A 22,330-nucleotide genomic window follows, 5' to 3' on the forward strand; every position below is an offset into this window, starting at 1 on the left:
TCCCCCTAAGTAAAGACACAGTAGAACATTGCCCTAAGTAAAGACACAGGCTCACTTTGTTCTCCCCATTCTCCATTCCCAAGTTCTGCCATCACTAGTCAAATTGGTTTCATTTTTTCCTAGTTTGTAATTCTAAAACATATGTATTGTCATTTGCTGGATACTTCCTAAAATGTGAATATATGACACTTAATTTAATTTTTAAATGGTTGCTGTGGGACTGACTGCTAGTTATCACCCAATATGTTATATAAATGAGTTCTATACACATGTTATAAAAGATGGTCTTCATGTATTGACCATGGGTTGTTTATCACTTCACTGCAGGTTGAGATCTATTAGTTCAAAAGCCTACTGCCATCATGCTCAACATTTTACACATCCAATTCTTTTAAAAACAGCCCCATTCAGCAGGTTTTTAGCCATTTAGAGCCTGTCTGCTTTGTATACCTGTGAAACCTTTCCCAACATCTGTTGCCATGATAAGGCAGAGCCCTGTGGTTATAAGATCCCAAGCCGCTATGGCCCTTTGTAGCTTTCTGACCCAGAGACTTACCACCTAGTCACGTGAGCCCCCTCTCCTATCCTCCTCTCCTGTGAGGTCCCTTGCCCTTTTCCTCCTGGATGGTTGCCCCCACACTGTAGCCTCTGGACTTTCTCCAGCAGTGATGGACTTCCCTTGCCATACAACCTTGTCCAAGTGCTACCCGTGTGAGGACACAGTGAGAAGACAGCTGTCTATAACAGGAAGTGGGCCCTTACCAGATATCAAATCTGCAAGTCCCTTTATCTTAGACTTCTCAGACTTCAAAACTGTGAGAAATAAATATTTGTTGTTTAAGCCACCCAGTCTATGATATTTTTGTTACAGTAGCCCAAACAAACTAAGACAACAGCCATCAAAGAACGATCACAGTCAAGGCTCAGAGAAGTGCGAACAGGAAGGATATTTGGAGAACAGCAAAGTCCAGTGAGTTAAATCACACAATGCATGCAGGGGAAGATTGGGTGAAAAGTTTGAAAAGTGTTTTTGGGTCACATTAGAAAGCCCTTAAACACGAGGGCCCTGGATGCCACTGATTTTAGCTGGCAGTAGAGGGTCCCTAAAAACTCTTGAGTAAGACAGTGATGTGATGGGAGCTGTATGCCTTAAGATGTATCTGGAAACAGTGTGAAGACTGGACCAGAGACAGGGAAGACAGGCGATTAAAAAGATACCATTTCAGCGGCTTTGTAGTAAGCCAACAAGATAATGAAAGTCTGAACTGAAGTGGTGGAGGGTGAAGATACAAGAAACATTCAGAGGTTATTGATCATTTCTCCAATTATAATACAGATGATGCCATCCTAAGTGTCTCATCCCTGTCTATTTTTATCATTGATGCTATAGGTAGCCAGAAGCAAAGTGGCACTGCTTATAGTATGATCATATTTCTTCACATTGAACACATCAACGTACCCACAAAGAGATCTTGAGCTTCCCAGAAATACAGAGAGTGCATAGGTAATTTACCAAACTGATAGAATTAAATACTCTAATAGGATAAAAACAAAATGGTTTTTTAAAGAGCCTTGTTGGCTGGAAACAGCGATTTCCCATAAAGACATTTATTTAATTAAAAATGAAGTTCATAAGTTCATGTGTTGGTTTGGTATCTTTCTATAAAATACATTTGCATTTTTTCAAAATACCTGCAAGTCTCATAAATTGATAAAATTTAGTTTAAAGATTTCATTGGGAAGGAAATAAGCCTAGCAGGCTTCTGCAATGCATGCTAAGCAATTATCTCAAATAACATTAATTGCACAGGTGCTGCTACAGTGCCCAGACAATTGCGACATTAAAATTGCAGCCATAATAGAAAATGATTTCATAAGTTACTTTAAAAAGCTTTTGTCTATTAGTCTCAGTGGGGTGTTTGCCTCTCTGACATTTCTTTTACCTCAACCTCTGCCTTTGGTCCTTGGTGCAGTCCTTTGGTCCTTGAAAGTCACTTAGAAGAAGCAAGTGACCCATGCTATACTAATTGTTTTCCACCACTGAATGTTTCCATTTCCACAGGGAGTGGTTCAGGACTCATGATCTGACACAGGGAATCTATGGAAGATCACTGGCTTTTGCTTGTTAATAATAAAAACTCTGACTCAAATTGCCTAAAACAATAAGGACATTTATTTTTTCTTACAACAAGAAGTCTAAAAGTAGAGCAATCCCAGTCATACCATGATAAGGGTTCCAGGTCTCAGCTTTGCCTCTCCACAGATTGGTATTGTCCTCAGAATGTTTTTCCTCATGATCACAAGAAGGCTGCCAGTAGCAACTACAACACACTTCCTTTCTCATACCAAGCAGGTGAAATAGAGAGGGAACCTCTTGCATTTTGATATAAGTGAGCTAATTTAGGACATACGCTCAACCTGAAAAAATAACAGACCAGGAGAATAGCTTCCTGATTAGCTTTAACCTTGATTCCTGATTCAATCTTTGGTAAGTGGGATAAAAAGTACTATGATTGGATTACACTATTCAGAATCCATACATGGAGCTAGAGATGGAATGAATATTCCCCAAAAGCAATGTTCTCTTAGGAGGGAAGAAGTTAGAGGCAGGGAGAGATGAATGCTGGTGCAAAGAGATGTTTAAAATGTATTATCAACTGAGGCAACAATATGATCAGTGAGCTGCAAAACAGATTACTCAGCAGAAATTTTAAAGTAGGTGGCAGAGATGGCAGGGAACTAATTAGATGAGTCACTCCTAACAAGGACTTGAAATGGTAGAGTGTTGAGACTGAGAGAGAATTTGGTGTGAAGGAATTTTAAAGAAAGAGATGCTGGTGTGCTGTGAATCTCAAGACCCCATCCTAAAGGGGATGGGTGTCTAATCCTATGGGGACAAAGAATGTCACCTACCATTTCAGTAAACAAAGAATGTTGCCTGCCATCAAGCCATCAGCTATTGTAGCCACCCCAATGGTGTGTCCTGGAAGGAATTCAGGGTGGAGAAAAACAGGATACTGGCTCTAGATAGTTAACATGCATATCAAAAGAATCATTTTAATGAGCCCAGACTCTTGACTCTTTCCATACATAGAAAAGCACTAAAATCATCAACTGGACATGTTCGGTTTTTTTGTGATTAACAGTAATCTTTGGATGTTCGACTACATGGTTGTTTTTTGTTTGTTTTTGTTTTAGTTTTTTCCCAGCAAAAACTCCTATATTCCCTGGCTTCTCCCTTACTTCTTTGGAACAGTTCCTCAGAACTATCTGGGAACTTATTTCCTGGGCTATAGTCCTCAGTAAGGTGTTGGAGTAAAACATAACTTGCAACTTTTAGGTTGTGTGGGTTTTTTCGGTCAATACCTAACACAAACTGAGTAAGAGGAGCCTCAAGGGAATTATTTGGGTAGTTTGCTGTTTCCCCTGCAGTTAGAGAATTAGCATGGCTGTAGTTTGACTCCTCTTGTGGAAGTCTACAGGCTGGAGATGGGCTGGCAAGCTGTTTTGGTGGCAGAGTGAAGGAGGGTTGCTGCTATGCTATGATGGACCTGCACCCAGAGTTTTGGGGCCAAAGAAAGTGAGAATGTTTCCTGTGGCTGAGATGTGGGCTATATGCCTGAACTTGAGAGCCACTGGCAGAACCATCTTTGATCCTTTCCATTAGGATCATTGGAGGAACAAAGAGACCTCAATAGAAATGATACTGAGTTGGATCACCCATTCCCTAGAGCCTGTGGAGGAAGGAATCTCAGGAATAGCCCATGTTCGTCCAGATCAGAGAAACTGAAGGTGAAAAACTACTGTGATATCAAGGTCTCTAAAGAACCTTCAATAGTGAGTACACTTTAAACATCTGCCAGATGCAGAAAGTGTGAAGCCATATTACAAATGAGAACTCTCCTCTCCCCTTTCCTGTGCAACCTCTCTGTTCTCCACTCCCAAGGGATCATATGCTGGAAAACAAGCTGGATAAAGAAGAACAAGGAAAGAAAGAAGGACCATACCCCTGAAACCCCTACAGGTGGCCAGCCTATAGCAGTACCTGGTTTTATTGATTTTAAATTTAAATCAAGTTTAGAGAGCATTTTAAATTATTGAATTGACACTGTCTTTGCATTCTAAAGTGACTTTTGAACATTGTGTTAGTTAAGAGACATCCCCAAAACATACTGGAACAACTTTGCCTGGGCCACGATCTGCATGAGCAAAAGGGATACTCTGTGTCATGCCTTCAATATCCAGGAAGCTAGTGACCAGACCCTGGGCCTTCCACTACAAGTGCCTCAAAAAAGCAAGTGCTGTGACAACCTGCTTGCAAAAAGCAGCAGAAGCATGGCCTCATGTCTGATGTCACTTCCTTCCAAATCTGGCACTGGGCCATGTGCCTGATGGAATCTAGATCAAGTTGAAAGGAGCCTGGGCATGTAGTCTTAGCTTTCTAGGCTCCAGCATGGGGCAAGCACACCCCTATCAGAACCTGCCACAGTGCCCACCCACACACCTGGTGGTCTATATCCTGAGTAGTTTCACTGCATGAGCATGTCTACTCGAAAGATAGGATTAATAAGAAATTGCTTCATGGCTTCACTCTACACTTGGAAGCCAACTGCTTACTGGCAACCAAGAGCGAGCTCCAGATCCAGGTGACACCCAGGTGTGACTCCTCACTCTCGCCAATAAGTAACCACCTCTCTCCTGGCTTCTCCCTTTCCCTGAGCAATGAATCTTCTCCCCACAGGTCTCTTTAGAGCCTGTTCATATCTTACCCATCCTCTGGGATCTCCCTGAAGGGCCTCCTCCCCCAGGAACCTTTCCTTAGCATTCCAGGCTCCTCTGATTTCTCTCTTTTTCTGTGATTTCCAGCACTTCCTGTCCAGGACAACATTTTTACATGGAATTATATAAGCCTTGGATTTGTCTGCTAATTCATTCATTCATTCCACAAATATCTAAGGAGCCCATAAAAGGTGTTTTGCTGAATGTCAGGTGGTGAACAAGACAGGCATGGTGTCTGTCTTCTTAAAGCTTACAGACTACTGTGGAGGAAATAGACATTAAACAAGTAAATAACATGTAAATGTAGAATTACAGATTGCAATCAGAGTTATGAAAGAAAACTTTCAGATGTGTTGAGAGAGTAAATCAGTGGTTTGTCTTAAGTTGAGTGGTCAAAGAAGGTGTCCCTGAGGAAGTGAAATCTAAAACAGGAGGGCTAAGTAGCGGCTAGCCAGGTGAACAGGGGGAGGAAAAACATTCCAGGCAAAAGGAATCATATGTTTAAAGGCCCTGAGTCAAGAATAGATGAAAGCATCTTAGAAATTGAGAGGATGGTACATTTGGGACATTGTGGCAGGTGGCAGGTGGCAGGTGGCAGGAGTGAGATTAGTTTAGAAATGTAACCTGATCCTTCCTGGTTGTGGTAGGAACTTTGGACTTAAAGCTAAGGATAATGGAAATTTTTTGAAAGGATTTATAGCAGAGCTGTAATATGACACAATTAATGTTTTAAAACAATGTCCTACTTCCTCAATGGAAAATGGATTACAGAAGAGCAAGATTAGAAAAAAAGGAAATTAGCTAGGGAGCAATTACAAAAGCCCAGATGAGAAGTCATAGTGGTCGGCCATTAATGGTTGCAGGGGAGATGGAAAGAATGGTTGGCAATTGAGATCCTAAGCTTCGTGTCTTCTGTGCATGCCAGGCACCAGGTGCGGTGAAAACATATCGCTCTACTCAGTAAGTAAATATATTAAATCAATACAGTAATTAGTTAATTAATTACAGGCTGTTTTAACCTTTTTAAAAGAGGAGCTGATCTATATTGTTAACTGGATCAAACATTTCACAGCAGCTGAGAAAGCAATTATGTAGACACATAGTCAATCTGGTTTGTTTGCTAGGAGTCAGTGTGGTTACTTTGGCCATATTAAAAACTGAATAATATAGACCGTATGGTTATCCAGGGTTCTGTTTAGTCACTATACTAGTCCAAGATAATATCAGTTCTGTTTAGGTCATTCTCATTGTTTGTTAGCTAGAGCTTTGAATGCACAACTTAGGATTTTTTAGTATATAACAACAGTGATTCCTAAATATTTTTCATTCAATAAGTCAATATCCTTTTTTTTTTCCAAAAATTGGGGGAACTGCTTAACATGACCCCTTTTAGGTTGTCAAGAATGGGTATTAGAACAAACAATCAAATAACTACTCTCACAGCAAGGGTTCTTAGCTTCAAGCAACAGAAACTAATTCTGTCAGATTTAAATAGGAAAGAATTTATGATGAGAGATTTGTGTGGCTCACAGAGTCACCAGGAGGGCTGGAGACTTAGGGCCAAGCTATCAAGAATACAGTCCAAATCTCTCATGTGAAGAGGACTGCACAGCCACTGCCAGTGCCATTAAACAGTAGATGCCACAGATTAACCACTAAGATCACCAACGCTGCCGCTGGATGGCTCCGAAATCTGACGCACGGCCCTTGGAAGTAGGTATGGCCACTGCTGCTGCCACTGTCCCTCCCCAGAACGGATGCTGGGCAGTCTTTGCTTCACAATGCTGTTTTCAATTCAAAAACAGGTGTGAACGTACCATTAGTGGAGCGTAGCTCAGGTGCTTGTGTCCTCACTGCAAAGAAGATGGGAAAGTGAGCTTCCAGGGCTGGAGGTAGGCAGGGCTACCCACTGAGATTTATAAAGCACAGAATTTTCCAAATATAGAAGTAGGATTTGGACGTCAGGATCCTAAAAAAGAGTAACAGCTGCCATTTATTATCCCCATCAGTCCATAAGAGAACAAAACATTTAGTTCTAAATGTAAAAGGGGACAAATTTCCATATGTAGAATAGACTATTAGTGGAATAAAGTGGTTCTTTTAATAGAAAACTCACTGTATTGTCCTTATTGTTTCCTTTTCTCTATTCTTGAGGAAACTGCCTTGAGGCAGCTTGATCCACAGAACGATTTTGGGAACCCATGCATATAGAGGACATGGGCTGTGGATAAGAAATTTGGTCTTTGCCTTTCAGCTCTATCACTTACTTAAGCAGTTGTATAATCTTACGTAAGTTAGATCTGAAATTCAAGGTCATCCTTTTTAAAATGGGGATAGTAATTCCTAACTCTTAGAGTTGCTGGGGGATTAGATGAGATAATGTATATAAATTTTTAGCAGGACCTGGAACACAGGAGCCAGGGTTAGATGCCCCTCTTCTGTTCTTCCTATCTTGTGCTGTAAGGGGTCTGCAACCTGCTCTTGAACCTGAGACTCTTAGCACTTCCGGGCATGGACTGAGCTAGTGTTGTTTGCTGTTGAATCTCCAAAACCTAGTGCAGTGCCTACATAATAAGTGCTCTCAGTGACTGCCTGCCAAATAGACAAGTAGCTGTTTATTAAATTATTACTAATTATGTGAAGTAATAATGTAAAACACATGACATCATCCTTGGCACAGAGTAGGTATTAAGGATAAATGTGAGTTCACAACTTCCATTTCCAGTAATAACTGACAAGTTTCTTTGGACCAATCCTCCTTCTAGAAATTTTTCAATGTGGTAATAAAATACATATAATATAAAATTTACCATCTTAACCATTTTTAAGTGTACCTACAGTTCCGTGGTATTTTCACGTTGTTGTGCAATCATCACCACCATCCATTTCCAGAACCTCTTTTTTTACTTTAAAATTTTATTTTTTTAGAGAATTTTTAGGTTTATAATAAAATTGAAAGGAAGGTGCAGAGATGTCTTGCAAACTCTGCTGCCACACATGCATAGCCTCACTCATTATCAACATCACTCACCAGAAGGGTACATTTCTTACGAAGGATGAACCTACATTAACACATCACAATCATCCAAAGTCCACAATTTACCTTAGGGTTCAGTCTTGTATTGTACATTCTGTGAGTTTGGACAAATGTATAATGACAACCATCCATCATTATAACATACCGAGTATTTTCAGTATCCTGAAAAGTCCTCTGTGCTCTGCCTGTTCATCTCTTCTCTTCACCCACCTCCCCTCACTCCACAACCACTGATCTTTTTACTATCTCCATAGTTTTGCCTTTTCCAGCATGTCATATAGTTGGAATAATACAGTATGTAACTTTCTCACATTGGCTTCTTTCACTTAGTAATATGCATTTAATATTTCTCCATGTCTTTTTATGGTTTGATAACTCATTTCTTTTTGGCACTGAGTAATATTCCAATATCTGGAGGTACCAGTTTACTCACTCATCTACTGAAGGATATCTTATTTGCTTCCCAGTTTTGGCAATTGTGAATAAAGCTTCTATAAATATCAATGTGCAGGGTTTTGTGTAGATATAAGTTTTCAACTCCTTTAGGTAAATACCAAGGAGCATGAACGATGGACTGTATGGTAAGAGTATGTTTAGTTTTGTAAGAACCCTCCAAACAACCTGCCAAAATGGCTATACCACCAGCAATGCATGAGAGTTCCTTTTGCTTCACATCTTTGATAGCATTTTGTGTTGTCAATGGTCTGGATTTTTGCCATTCTAATAGGTGTGTGGTGATATCTAGTTTTAATTTGCATTTTCCTGATGACATATGTGGAACATCTTTTCATATGCTTATTTGTCATCTATATATCTTCTTCAGTGAAGTGTCTATTAATGTGTTTGGCCCATTTTTCAAATGGGTTGTTTGTTTTCTTATTGTTGAGTTTTAAGAGGGTTTTTTTTTGGTATATTTTAGGTAACAGTCCTTTATCAGATGTGTCTTTTGCAAATATTTTCTTCCTGCTGTGGCTTGTCTTCCATTTTTGATATTGCTTTTCACAGAGCAGAAGTTTTTAATTTTAATTAAGTTCAGCTTATCAATTATTTCTTCCATTGATCATGTCTTTGGTGTTATATCTAAAAAGATATCACCATACACAAGATAATATAGGTTTTCTCCTATGTTATTTTCTAGGAGCTTTGTATTTTTGTACTCTACATTTAGGCCTATCTATTATCCATTTGGAGTTAATTTTTGTGAAGGGTATAAGGTCTGTGTCTAGATTCATTTTTTTGCATGTGGATGTCCAATTGTTCTAGCACCATTTGTTGAAGAGACTGTCTTCGCTCTTTTGTATTACCTTTCTTCCTTTGTCAAAGATAAATTGAGTATATTTACTCTATTCTGTTCTTTTGATCTATTTGTCTATTCTTTCACCAATATCACTCTGTCTTGATTACTGTAGCTTTATAGTAAGGGCTGTGTAAGTCCTCCAACTTTGTTCTTCTCCTTCAATATTGTGTTAGCTATTCTGGATCTTTTGCCTCTCCATATAAACTTTAGAATTAGTCTGTCAAAATCCATAAAATAATTTGCTGGGATTTTGATTGGGATCGCATTGAACCTATAAGTTAAGTTAGGAAGATCTGACATCCTGACAATATTGTTTTCCTATCCATGAACATGGAATATTTCTCCATTTATTTAGTTCTTCTTTGATTTTTTTCATCAGGGTTTTGTAATTTTCCCCATATAGATCTTACATATATTTTATTAGGTTTATACCTAAGTATTTCATTTTTAGGGATAGTAACGTAAATGGTATTGTATTTTTAACTTCAAATTCCACTTGTTTATTGTTGGTCTATAGAAAAGCAATTGACTTCTGTATGATAAACCTTGCACCCTGCAACCTTACTATAATCACTTATTAGTTCCAGGGTGTTTTTTTGTTAATTCTTTTGGGTTTTCCATATAGACAATCATGCCATCTGCAAATGAGGACAGTTTTATATCTCCCTTCCCAATTCGCACACCTTTTATTTCCTTTTCTGGCCTTACTGAGATAGCAAGGACTTCCAGTATGATGTCAAAAAGGATGATGAGAGGCAAGATCCTTACCTTACACCTGATCTTAATGGGAAAGCTTCAAGTCTCTCACCATTAAGCATGATGTTAATTGCAGGGTTTTTGTAGATAGCCTTAATCAAGTTGAAAATGTTCCCCTCTATTACTGGTCTCCTGAGAGTTTTTACATGATGGGGTGTTGGCTTTCCAGAATGCTTTTCGTCTGGCAAAACTAGAATTCTATACACAATGAAAAACTACTCCCCATTCTGTCTTTCCTCCAGCTCCTGGCAACCACCATTCTACTTTCTTTCTCTATGAATCTGAATACTCTAAGTATTTCATATAAATGGAATCACACGGTATTTGTCCTTTTTTGACTGATTTATTTCACTTGGCACAATGTCATCACGATTAATCCAAGCTGTGGCATATGTCAACATTTCTTTCCTCTTTAGAACTGAATGATATTCCATTCTGTGTATAAACCACATTTTGTTTAGCTATTCATGTGTCAGTGAGCACTTGGGTTGCTTCTACCTTTTGGCTATTATGAATAATGCAGCTAGACATGAAGAAATGCAAATATCTCCTCAAGACCCTGCTTTCAGTTCTTTTGGATATATACCCAGAAGTAGAATTCTGGATCATATGATAATTATATTTTTAATTTTTTGAAGACGATAATGTTTTCCACAATAGCTGCACAATTTTACATTCCTATGAAGAGTATCCAAGGGTTCCAGTTTCTTCATATCCTTGCCAACTGGCTATTTTCATTTTTTCTTTTGATAGTAGACATCCTAATGGGTACGAAATGGTACAGCAGTCCCTCCCTTATGTGCAGTTTCACTTTCTGAGGTTTCAGTTACCTGCAAACAACCATGGTCTGAAAATGTTAAATGGAAAATCCCAGAAATAAAGAGTTCATAAGTTTTAAATAGCATGCCATTCTGAATAGCATGATGAAATCTTGTGCTGTCCTTCTCAGTCCCATCCCGGACATGAATCATCCCTTTGTCCAGTGGATCCCGCCCTTAGTCACTTAATAGTTGTCTTAGTTTTCAGATTGACGGTTAAGCTATTCCATTACTTAATAACAGCCCCAAAGTGCAGGAGTAGCGATGCTGGCAATTCAGATATGCCAAAGAGCAGCTATAAAGTGCTTCCTTTAAGTGAAAAGATGAATGTTCTTGACTTAATAAGGAGAGAAAAACAATTATATGCTGAGGTTGCTAAGATCTATGGCAAAGACAAATCTTCTATTTGTGAAGTTGTAAAGAAGGAAAAAGAAATTCATGCTAGTTTTTCTCTTGCAACTCAGACTGCAAAAGTTTTGGCCAGAGTGTGTGATAAGTGCTTAGTTAAGATGGAAAAGTCATTAAATTTGTACAAGATATTGAGAGAGAAAGAGAGAGACAGAGACAACACATTCACATAACTTTTATTATAATACATTGTCATAATTATTCTATTTACTATTAATTATTGTTAATCTCTTATTGTGTCTAATTAATAAATTAAACTTTATGATAGGTATGTAAGTATAGGGAAAAACATAGTATATATAGGTTTCGGTACTATCCACAGTTTCAGGCATCCACTGGGGCTCTTGGAATGTATCCTTTGTGGGAAGGGGAGACTGCTGTATCTCATTCCTCTTTGAATTTTATATGCTGGATTAAAAATAACCTTACTGCAGAGTCATATCCAGCGGGGCAGAGCCGCAGTTGTAGTCTCTCTCTCTCTCTCTCTCTCTCTCTCTCTCTCTCTCTCGGCCTGAGCCGCTGGCTTCCCTCTGCAACAGGCACGGCCACTGCCGCCCGGGCTCCCACGACCCAGACAGTGCACTACTGGGGAGTCATACACAGGGGGGAGGAGCCACAGTTGTAGTCTCTCTCAGCACCTGTGAGGAACAAAGGCAGAGCCCCTCTGGGCCTGGCTATTGCAGTCAACAAGGGATAACAAAAAGCTCCCTGGCGGAGCTGGTCTAGAGTGTCTGGGGCTGACATCCAGAAGTCCACAGAGTGGCCCAGCTCTGGAGACATTCTGTTTACACCTGAGCTGCCGGCTTACCTCTGCAATAGGCACCACCACCACCATCCGGGCTCCTGCGACAAAGGCAGGGCGCTACTGTTCACTCATGCTCAGGGGAAGGAGCCACTATTGTATCCTCTCTCTCCCCACACACCGGTGCTTACACACAAACAATAAAGGTAGCTCTGCTGGTCGCAGAGAAATACAAAAAGCCCAAGGCAGGTAGAAGGACACTTACAGCTGAGACCCCAAGGAGACAGATATATTATTGTTAATTCTACTGATCTGGTCCATTCTAGGGTCAGTTCTAGATTTTTTTTTTTTTAATTATGATCTTAGTCCTAAGGGATCTACACTTTTTATAACATATATTTTATTCTATTTTTCTTCTATCTTTATTTTTAACCTTTTAAAATATTTCTATTTCTAGCTAAGTTTTTTGTAGTGCTGACTTTATCTCTCCTACCTTCTTTTCTTCTATATCTTTTACACATTTCTATTTTTTCTTTTTCTTTTCATATTTCCAGTCACACTATGTTCTTCTGTTGCCCTGTCTTCTTTTTTTAGTTTTTTTTTTAATCTTAATATACTTTTAATCAGTATTATCGGTCTGCTCTGTTTCCTTGCTTTACTCTCCAGATGACACACTGCTTTGGTTTTTCATATTAGGTTTTGTCTTTATCTTAGTTCTAATTATAATTGTCCAATTTTGTTTTGGGAATCTTCAGTCTGTCTGGTTTTTCTCTTGCTCTTTATTATATTTGATCCTTGCTTTCAAAATTTCCCTGGATTTGTGTTTGTGTGTGTGTGTGGGGGGGGGTTGTTTTTGTTTTTTTTTTGGTTTTGAATTTTTGTTGGTTTTCTCTTTGATTGTCTGATTGCATACTGGGGTTCTTCTGTCAGGTCTTTCTAGTGCTTTATGTTCTGTTGGATTCGGTATTTGTGTGTCTTGTGCATGTATGTGTATCCTTGATTTAGTATTTGTTTGACTCAACACTGTGCCATTAGTCTGGGGCTTGGACAGCCTTTCTTAAACCCCTTTATTGCCAGGAGAAGCAACCTCTGAAGTCTGGACTACTCCAGCAGACATCAAGTAGGAGGCTCTGGGGAGGGAGCACTGAATCCAGGATGCTACACTATTAGGGAGTCCTCAGCAACAGGGAAGATTAACTGCAGAGAACTCTCACAGAGCCCTGTCTCAGAGTCTAAGACCCAGCTTCATCTGACTGTCTGCAACTGCCAGTGCTGGACACCTCACACCAAACAACAAACAAGACAGGAACACAAACCCACTCATCAGCACACAGACTACCTGAAGCCATATTAAACTCACAGATACCCTAAAACACACCACCAGAAATGTCCATGCTCATCAAAGAGAAAAGACACAGAGCCACATGCTGGAAAGCAGGCACCAGATCCTCCCACCAGGAAGCCTACCTCAAGACACTGGAAAAAACCAACCACAGGGGGCAGAGGGCAGAAACAAGAGGAATTACTACTAGGCAGCATAGAGAAAGGAGACAGCAAATCCTATAAATTAGACAAAATGATAAAACAAAGAAACACCTTGCAGGCAAAGGAGCAAGAAAAAACCCAAAAGACCAAATAAATGAAGAGGAAATAGGCAAACTGCCTGAAAAAGAATTCAGAGTAATGATAGTAAAGATGATCCAAAATCTCGATAACAAAATAGAGAAAATACAAGAAACATTTAATAAGGACCAAGAAGAACTAAAGAGCAAACAAACAGTAATGGACAACAAAATAACCAAAATTAAAAATACTCTAAATGGTATAAATAGCAGAATAACTGAGGCAGAAGAACAAATAACTGAGTTAGAAGATAGAATGGTGGAAATAACTGCCACAGAGCAGGAAAGAGAAAAAAGAGTAAAAAGAATGGAAGACAGTCTCAGAGACCTTGGTGACAACATTAAATGCACCAACCTTTGAATCACAAACATCCAAGAAGAAGAAGAAAAAAAAGAAAGGGTCTGAGAAAATATTTGAAGAGCTTATAGTAGAAATCTTCCCCAACATGGGAAAGGGAATAATTAGGCAAGTCCAAGAAGTGCAGAGAGTCCCATACAGAATAAACCCAAGGAGAAATACACCAAGACACATATTAATCAAACTAACGAAAATTAAACACAAAGAATAAATATTAAAAGCAGCAAGAGAAAAGCAACAAATAACATACAAGGGAAAACCCATAAGGATACCAGCTGATCTTCCTGCAGAAACTCTTCAGGCCAGAAGGGAATGGCAGGATATACTGAAAGTCCTGAAAGAGAAAAACCTACAGCCAAGAATACTCTACCCAGCAAGAATCTCATTCAGATTCAATGGAGAAATCAAAAGCTTTCCAGACAAGCAAAAGTTAAGGGAATTCAGCACCACCAAACCAGCCTTACAACAATTTCTAAAGGAACTTTTCTAAGTAGGAAACACAAGAGAAGGAAAAGACCTACAAAAACAAACCCAAAACAATTAACAAATTGGTAATAGGAACATATATGTCAATTATCACCTTAAATGTAAGTGGATTAAATGCTCCAACCAAAAGACACAGACTGGCTGAATGGATACAAAAACAAGACCCTTACATATGCTGTCTACAAGAAACCCTCTTCACACCAAGGGACACATATAGACTGAAAGCAAAGGGGTGGAAAAAGATATTCCATGCAAATGGAAGTCAAAATAAAGCTGGAGTAGCAATACTCACATCAGACAAATTAGACTTTAAAGTAAAAACTATTACAAGAGACAAGGAAGGACACTACATAATGATCAAGAGATCAATCCAGGAAGAAGATATAAGAATTGTAAATATCTATGCACCCAACATAGGAGCACCTCAATACATAAGGCAAATGCTAACAGCCATAGAAGGGGACATTGACAGTAACACAATAATAGTAGGAGACTTTAACACCCCACTTACATCAATGGACAGATCATCCAAACAGAAAATAAATAAGGAAGCACAAGCTTTAAATGACACATTAGACCATCTTGACTTAATTGATATTTATAGGACATTCCATCCAAAAAGAGCAGAATACACTTTCTTCTTAAGTGCACATGGAACATTCTCCAGGATAGATCACATCTTTGGACAGAAATCAAGCCTTGGGAAATTCAAGAAAACTGAAATCATATCAAGCATTTTCTCTGACCACAACACCGTGAGACTAGATATCAATTACAGGAAAAAAACTGTAAAAAATACAAACATATGGAAACTAAACAATATGCTATTAAACAACCAAGAAATCACTGAAGAAATCAAAGAGGAAATTAAAAAAATAGCTAGAAACAAATGACAATGAAAATACAACAACCCAAAACCTATGGGATGCAGCAAAAGCAGTGCTAAGAGGGAAGTGTATAGCAATACAGTCCTACTTCAAGAAACAAGAAAAATATCTAATAAACAACCTAAACTTAAACCTAAAACAATTAGAGAAAGAAGAACAAAGAAACCCCAAAGTGAGCAGAAGGAAAGAAATCATAAAGATCAGAGCAGAAATAAATGAAAAAGAAAGGAAGGAAACAATAGCAAAGATCCATAAAACTAAAAGCTGGTTCTTTGAGAAGATAAACAAAATTGATAAACCATTAGCCAGACTCATCAGGAAAAAAAGGGAGAAGATGAAAATCAACAGAAATTGAAAATGGAGAAGTAACAACAGATATTGCAAAAATACAAAAGATCATGAGAGACTACTACAAGCAACTATATGCCAATAAATTGGATAACTTAGAAGAAATGGATAGTCTTGGAAAAGTACAATCTTCCAAGACTGAACCAGGAAGAAATAGAAAATATGAACAGACCAATAACAAGTATGGCAATTGAGACTATGATTAAAAATAGCCCAAAAAACAAAACTCCAGGGCCAGATGGCTTCACAGACGAATTCTATCAAACATTACGAGAAGAGCTAACACCTATCCTTCTCAAACTCTTCCAGAATACAGCAGAAGGAGGAATACTCCCAAACTCATTCTATGAAGCCACGATCACCCTCACACCAAAACCAGGCAAAGATGTCACACAAAAAGAACATTACAGGCCAATATCACTGATGAATATAGATGCAAACATCTTCAGCAAAATACTAGCTAACAGAATCCAACAGCACATTAAAAAGAACATACACCATGATCAAGAAGGGTTTATCCCTGGAATGCAAGGATTCTTCAATATATGCAAATCAATCAATGTGATACACCATATTAACAAACTGAAGGATAAAAACCATATGATCATCTCAATAGATGCAGAAGAAGCATTTGACAAAATTCAACATCCATTTATGATAAAAACTCTCCAGAAAATGGGCATAGAAGGAAATTACCTCAACATAATCAAAGCCATATGTGATAAACCAAGAGCCAACATCATTCAAAATGGTGAAAAACTGAAAGCATTCCCTCTAAGAATAGGAACAAGAGAAGGGTGTCCACTCTCACCATTATTATTCAACATAGTTTTGGAAGTGTTAGCCACAGCAATCAGAGAAGAAAAAGAAATAAAAGGAATCCAAATTGGAAAAGAAGAAGTAAAATTGTGACTCTTTGTAGATGACATGATACTATACATAGAAAACCCTAAAGATGCTACCAGAAAACTGCTAGCACTAATCGATGAATTTAGTAGAGTAGCAGGATATAAAATTAATGCACAGAAATCTCCTGCATTCCTATACACTAACAATGAAAGAACAGAACGAGAAATTAAGGAAACTCTCGCATTTACCATTGCAACAAAAAGAATAAAATACCTAGGAATAAACCTGCCTAATGAGACACAAGACCTGAATGCAGAAAACTATAAGACACTGATGAAAGAAATCAAAGATGATACAAACAGATGGAGGGACATAACATGTTCTTGGATTGGAAGAGTCAATATTGTGAAAATGACTATCCTACCCAAAGCAATTTACAGATTCAGCGCAATCCCTATCAAATTACCAATGGCATTTTTCACAGAACCAGAACAGGTGATCTTACGATTTGTATGGAAATACAAAAGACCCTGAATAGCCAAAGCAATCTTGAGAAGGAAAGATGGATTTGGTAGAATTAGGCTTCCTGACTTCAAACTATACTACAAGGCAACAGTGATCAAGACAGTATGGTACTGGCACAACAATAGAAAGGTAGATCACAGAACAGAATAGAGAACTCAGAGGTAAGCCCAAGCACATATGGGCACCTTATATTTGACAAAGGAGGCGTGAATATACAATGGAAAAAAGACATCCTCTTCAATAAGTGGTGCTGGGAAAATTGGACAGCTACATGTAGAAGAATGAAATGAGAACACTTCCTAACACCATACACAAAAACAAACTCAAAAAGGATTAAAGACCTAAATGTAAGGCCAGACACTATAAAACTCCTACAGGAAAACATAGGCAGAATACTGTATGACATACATCAAAGCAAGATCCTTTTTGACCCACCTCCTAGAATAATGGAAATAAAATCAAAAATAAACAAATGGGACCTCATGAAACTTAAAAGCTTTTGTACAGCAAAAGAAACTATAAACAAGACAAGAAGACAACCCTCAGAATGGGAGAAAATACTTGCCAGCAAAGAAACTGACAAAGGATTAATCTCCACAATATACAAGCAGCTCATGCAGCTTAATACCAAAAGAGCAAATAACCCAATCCACAAATGGGCAGAAGATCTAAAGAGATATTTCTCCAAAGAAGACATGCAGATGGCCACAAACACATGAAAAGATGCTCAACATCACTAATCATTAGAGAAATGCAAGTCAAAGCCACAATGAGGTATCATCTCACAACAGTTAAATGGCCATCATCAAAAAATCTAGAAACAATGAATATTGGAGAGAGTGTGGAGAAAAGGGAACCCTCCTGCTCTGTTGGTGGGAATGTAAGTTGGTACAGCCAGTATGGAAAACAGTTTGGAGGTTCCTTAAAAAACTAAAAATGGAACTACCATATGACCCAGCAATTCCACTACTGAGCATATACCCAGAGAAAACCATAATCCAAAAAGAAACGTGTACCATAATGTTTATTGCAGCACTATTTACAATAGCCAGGACATGGAAGCAAGCTAAATGCCCATCAACAGATGAATGGATAAAGAAGATGTGGCACATATATACAATGGAATATTACCCAGCCATAAAAAGGAATGAAATTGAGCTATATATAATGAGCTGGATAGACCTAGAGACTGTCATACAGAGTGAAGTAAGCCAGGAAGATAAAAACAAATACCATATGCTAACCCATATATATAGCATCTAAAAAGATGGTACTGATGAACCCAGTGACAGGGCAAGAATAGAGATCCAGATGCAGAGAATGGACTTGAGGACATGGGGTTGGGGGGGAGGGGTGAAGGGACAGCTAGGACGAAGTGAGAAAGTAGCATAGACATAGATACACTACCAACTATAAAACAGATGGCTAGTGGGAATTTGCTGTATAACAAAGGGAGACCAACTCGATGATGGGTGATGTTTTAGAGGGCCAGAACAGGGAGGGCGGGAGGGAGTCACAGGAGGGAGGGGATATGGGGATATATCTATAAATACAGCTGATTTAGTTTGGTGTATCTCAAAAACTGGTACAAGAGTGTAAAGCAATTGTATTCCAATAAAAAGCTTAAAAACATAACCTTCTTAAAGGCATAAAAGAGCAATCGCACATAACAAACATTCACTAAGTCAAAATATAAGGAAAGTTAAAACTCAGGGAGAACTTCAAGTCACTTTTGCCCTGATTACTTTTATTGGCCAAGAAGAAACAACTTTATATATGAACCTTGGTTCTGATAGCCTTGCATTCCAATGAGGATCGAATTCCATGTTTTCTACCTGAGGCAGGGAGCCTGAAGGATACCCCTACCACATAGAAGCAGAAACCTGAGGGGCTACACTCTCGCATTAAAGGTGGAAAAGTCATTATCCTGGCCTCAGAGGTTAATGAAATTTAAGCTTGGAAGCATCTCTTTAATATCAACGTCCAGGAAGTGGCTTGGGTATGTTTCCAATTGAGAACAAAGAAAGGTTCCCATGCTCCTATATAAAAACTGGTTGTTCTGCAGCCTTAGTAGCAAGCAGCCATCAGAATTGGTTTTGAATCCCTGTTCAACAGATCAAGGACACTGGTCTCAGTGAAAGTCAGCCATTGGTGTCAGTCACTTAATCTTGAAAGTCAGCCAATCAGAGACTCATTCCAGTGAAATGCATCTGAATATGAACTAATCAACAAAGGTCTCACCCAGTAACTGTTTCTACAGATGACATCAATCCCCTTGCCCCCTGAAAATCACCAATACCAGAACTCCACCCTTACTAAAGCCCTGTATAGATCATTAGCCTGTTCCCCTCGGAGAGGCTGTGCCTGGTTATAGTAAGCAATAAATTTAGCCTGTGCGTGTATGTGTCTGTGTGTGCACGTGTCTGTGTGTGCACACTTTCTTTCAAAAATACTGAGTGGTGGTTTCATCCTTTGACAAAGTGATCATACGTTTTTGTAAAATTTGCAAAAGTAAGATATTTTAACTGTGAACAGATAAGACTTCTGTCTCTTTCTAGTCCCACTCCTATCTGTCAAACTTCTTCTTATGTTGCAGCTTCAAGTGGCTACATTATTTACATAGCATGAGGCTGTAGTAGTATTCAAACATTAAGGATGTATGTATGTGAAGTCATTTGTTTTATGTGACTTTTATGTTTCATGTATCTCAACATTCTATATTAAAAAGCAAATGGTGATCAACTATGCTTGAGGGATGACATAAAGTTAGCAAATGTTTTTATTAACTGCCTGACAACATATGACACTATACCCAGTAAAAAGATCTTTTAAGAATGAGGGTGAAATAAAGATATCTGCAAACAAAAACAAAGAATTTATCACTGCCATAAGAAAGAATGAAGGGGACTTCCCTGGTGGCACAGTGTTTAAGAATCAGCCTGCCAATGCAGGGGACATGGGTTCAATCCCTGGTCTGGGAAGATCCCACATGTCACAGAGCAACTAAACCCATGCACCGCAACTACTGAGCCTATGCTCTAGAGCCCATGAGGCACAACTACTGAGTCCATGTGCTGCAGCTACTGAAGCCTGCATCCCTAGAGCCTGTGCTCCACAAGAAGAGAAGCCACCGCAATGAGAAGTCCAAGCACCACCACTAGAGAGATCCTGTGTGCAGCAACAAAGACCCAGCACAGCAAAGAAAGAGATAGAAAGGAAGGAAGGAAGGATGGAAGGAAAGAAAGAAAAAGAAAGAAGGAAAGAAAGAAAGAAAGAAAGAAAGAAAGAAAGAAAGAAAGAAAGAAAGAAAGAAAGAAAGAAAGAAAGAAAGGAAGGAAGAAAGAAAGGAAAGAAAGGTGAGAAAAGGGGCATATATTAAGAATATTCACAGCATATAACTATAATAATACTGCCTAGTGAGATTTTTTAATGAATTAACATATGCAGCAATCATAATATACAAGTTGGATGTGTTAAATTGAGTTAGGATGTTCTAAAGTCCTTGAATTATCTAGGAGGTAAGTAATTTATTTACTTTAGACTGTGATAAATTAAGTATGTATGTTGTAGTTCATAGGTCAACTCTGTCCCATAGAACTTTCTGAGAGGATGTAAATATTCCATTGTACTGTCCAATATTGAAGCCACTAGGTGCATATACCTTTAGAGCACTCAAAATGTGGCTAGTGTCACTGAGAGAATGAATTTTAAATTTTATTTAATTTTAATTAAAATATGAATAGCCACATATAATGAAAGACTTCTTTATTGGAGAACATAGTTCTAGGTTAACTGTGAACAGAATAGAAACAAGCTGTATAAATTCAAAACTAGTAGGAGGAGAATGAAATAATAAAAATATTCTATTGATCAACAAAGAAAAGAAGAAGAGAAAAACAGGAAGGAGAGAGAAAAGGAAACATAGAACAGGGAATACACATTAGAAACGAAAAACAAGATTTGAAATCCAAATACAGAGAGGTTGTAATAATTATCAGTGGACAAAAGGATCCAGTTAAAAGACAAAGATATTCAGGCTACATTTTTTTTTAAACTATATGCTATTTTTAGGGGACAAATTTAAAACTTAAGCATACAGAATATTTGAAGGTAAAAGCTTGGGAAAGTACATACCTTGCAGAATTAGAAATAAAGAAAGTTTGTGCGGTAACGTTAATAACAGATAAAATAAACTTTATAGCAAAACAACTACCAAAGATAGAGGGTGATTTCACATTGCTAAAATATTCAGTTCTTTAGAGTGTATAACCATTATAGATTTATGTGCACTAATAAGCACATTCTTTAAAGACATAAAGCTAAAATTGGAGCACTGCAAAGAGAAATACACAAAACTACAATGAGAGTGGCTAATTTTAATCCACTTCTCTCAGTAAATAAGCAAAGAAACAAACAAAATAATACAGATATTAACTGTTTACATAAGAATTTTAATGAAGAACTTCATACCAATAAATTTTAAAAATTAGAAAATTAGAACAACTCTTAGAAAAAATGTTACCAAACTTACTCAAAAAGGAATAGAAGTCAGAAGCATGAATTTATATGTGTGATCAAAAGTTTTTCACAAAGGAATCTGCTGGCCCAGATAGCTTCATTGGTGAGTTATACCACAAGCCCAATCTTATGCAAGTTTAAGTTTTTAGCATCCCTTGTGCTTTTATGAGACTAGCAAAACTTTGAAACCAAAAAGTGACAAGGAGAGAATGAGAAAAGAAAATTACAGGCCAATTCACACATGAACTCAGATGTAAACAAAAATAAACAAAATATATAATGGATAAGATATTATTACCAAATTGATTTAGATCATGAATGGAAAATTAATAATAGAATACCAATGAAATAATAGGGTATCAACTCATATGATCATCTCAGTAGTTGCAGAAAAAGCATATGATAAAATTCACTTTCCAGTCATGTTGAAACTCTTAGTCAATTTACATCACTTATGATTTTTTTCCCCCACATGTCTGAGGTTAAAAATAGAACTTCATTCTGGTAAAGAATATTCTGATAAAAAAAAACCATAAAAATCTTCAGCAAACCTCATACCTAATAACCATACCTAATAGTTAAAGAGATGTTCCTTTCAGGTCAGAAACAATACAAGGATGCTTCCATCAATACTTCTATCTAACTTTGTACTGGAGGTCCTTGTGAGAGCAGCTAAACAAACAAGAAAAATGAATAAAAGATATAGAGTGTTTAAGGATTGAAAATTGTCATCATTCACAGATAACATGAATGTATGCATTGAAAATCCAGAAGAATCTACAGAGGAGTTGTTATTACTAATAAGAAGGATTATCAACCTAGCTAGATATAAAAATCAACTTACAAAATCAATACATGACAGCAGTGAAACTACAGAATAGCACAACTATTAATAACAGA

This window comes from Hippopotamus amphibius, chromosome 9, assembly GCF_030028045.1.
Source record: "Hippopotamus amphibius kiboko isolate mHipAmp2 chromosome 9, mHipAmp2.hap2, whole genome shotgun sequence".
Lineage (NCBI taxonomy): Eukaryota > Metazoa > Chordata > Mammalia > Artiodactyla > Hippopotamidae > Hippopotamus > Hippopotamus amphibius.